Consider the following 2,594-nt stretch of genomic DNA (forward strand, 5'->3'; position numbering starts at 1 on the left):
ACCCTCGCTTTGAAAATCGGGGTGTTACATTGTGGTATCAGAGCTTTGGTTTGGTTTTCTTTGGGGGCTGTGGAACCTTTGGTTATAGATTGTAGGTCTACCTGTAAGTTGAGAGTTGTTATCTGATCATGCGTCGGTTTAGGTGGGTTGAGCTGTCAGATCCGCAATATTTATTATGTTATGGTGTGTTCGGAAGCTAGTTTTGGAATTATTTGAAGTAGTGTTAAGACTCTACTTGATGATGGTTTTATAGGAAAACCATGCCGCTAAGAAGAGATGACGTTCCAAGAGCCAATACTAATAGGGGCGATCGAATGGCGGAGGCTATGAATAACATGGCTGCTTCTGTTGCTGCCAAGACTCAACGTGATCTTGAAAAGAGGGGAAGAGAGATCCGTGCTGCAGAGTCAAGAGGATTAGAAGACTTCCGTCGTTACAATCCTCCCAAGTTTAAGGGGGATGAAAATTCAGAGAAAGCGGATCAATGGATCCAAGAAGTGGAGAAGATCTTCGAAATGATTAACTGTCAGGCAGAAGTGAAGGTCAGCTATGCCACTTATATGCTATTAGGGGATGCTGAGTACTGGTGGAGGAGTGCAAGATTATTGATGGGATCAGCTCACGAGGAGGTGAACTGGGAATCATTCAAAAAGAAGTTTTTAGACAAATACTTCCCGATGAATACCAAGACCTAACTGGGTGATGATTTTCTGAAACTTCATCAGGGGAACATGACTGTGGGCGAATATGCTGCTAAGTTTGAATCGCTATCGAGACATTTCAGGTTTTTCTGTGAAGAGATTGATGAACCATTCACGTGTCATCGTTTCCAAGACGGACTAAAGTATGAGATTCAAGACTCCGTCTTACCCTTGGGAATTCAACGTTTCCAAGCGCTTGTAGAAAAATGTAGAGAAGTGGAGGATATGAAAAATAAGAGAGCTAGCCGAGGAGGGAATTTTAATTCAGGAGGTCCTAGTCGGGTGAATTATCAGAACAAGGGAAAACAAGTTGCTAAACCCTATAATCGACCACAAAATAACAACGGTGGGCAGAATCGCCCAGGGAACCAGAATTTCGGAAGACAATTGGGACAAGTGCTTCGATGTTTCCGATGTGGGGAAGAGGGACATTATGCTAGTGCTTGTACCTCTAATGTCCTCACCTGTTACAACTGTCGGAAGCCAGGGTACATGGCAAGGGATTGCACGGCCCCAAAGGTGGAACCAGTTGTGAATGTAGCTAGGGCTACTCGTCCTATCGCTAGAGGACGCGTTTATTGCGTGAGTGCTGAAGCTGGAAATCCATTTGGCAATCTGATTCAACGCGACTGTGAGATGGTAGGTAACACTCTAACGACACTTTTTGATTCGGGGGCAACCCATTCCTTCATTGCTATGGATTGTGTGAATCGTTTGAAGTTATCCGTGTCGCCTCTAACTTTTGATTTGGTTGTTTCTACACCTGCTAAGACTTTGACAGTAAATTCTGCATGTTTACATTGTCAAGTAACTATACAAAATAGATATTTCTTGATTAATTTGATTTGTTTACCTCTACAATCACTCAAGGTCATTCTCGGTATGGATTGGATGTCGTATCATTACGTGATCTTGGATTGTGCTCGTAAATTGGTTCTTTCCCTCGAACTAGGAATTGTTAAGTATCTAGCCGCTAACAAACTCTGAGTGTCGCTAAGAGAAGGGACTCATGAGTTTTTGTCCCTGGCTAATATGGAGGCAAAGATAAATGTGAACATAGAAGATGTGATGCTTGTCAATGGGTACCGGGACGTATTTCCAACGGAAATTCCAGGATTGCCACCTGTAAGAGAAGTGGAATTTTTCATTGATTTGCACCCAGGAACATGACCAATTTCAATTGCGCCGTACCGAATGTCACCATTGGAATTAAATGAGCTCAAAGGCCAAACTGAAGATTTGTTGAAGAAGAAATTTATTAGACCAAGTGTATCACCATGGGGAGCTCCAGTTTTACTAGTTAAGAAGAAGGACGGAAGCTCGCGCTTATGTGTGGATTATAGACAACTTAATAAGGCAACTATTAAGAATCGTTATCCTTTGCCACACATCGATGATTTAATGGATCAATTGAGAGGGGCCGCGATATTTTCGAAGATTGACTTGAAGTCGGGTTACCATCAGATTCGAGTAAGGGAAGGAGATATTCAGAAAACTGCTTTCAGAACCCCTTATGGACATTATGAATATCTGGTTATGCTGTTTGGGGTTACCAATGCGCCAACAATTTTCATGGACTACATGAACAAAATCTTTAGTCCATTCCTTGATAAATTTGTTGTGGTGTTCATTGATGATATATTAATTTATTCGAGAACTGAAGAAGAGCATGGAGAACACTTACGTCAAGTTCTGGAGATGAAGTGTGAATTTTGGCTAGAGAAAGTGAATTTCTTGGGACATGTGATAACCAAGGAAGGAATCGCTGTAGATCCGGCTAAGATTGAGGCGGTTCTTGCTTGGAAACAGCCTCAGACTGTCACTGACATACAAAGTTTTGTAGGACTGGTAGGGTACTACAGGAGGTTTATTGAAGGTTTTGCTAAGATTGTG

Source organism: Cicer arietinum, chromosome 1, assembly GCF_000331145.2.
Source record: "Cicer arietinum cultivar CDC Frontier isolate Library 1 chromosome 1, Cicar.CDCFrontier_v2.0, whole genome shotgun sequence".
NCBI classification, from domain to species: Eukaryota; Viridiplantae; Streptophyta; class Magnoliopsida; order Fabales; family Fabaceae; genus Cicer; species Cicer arietinum.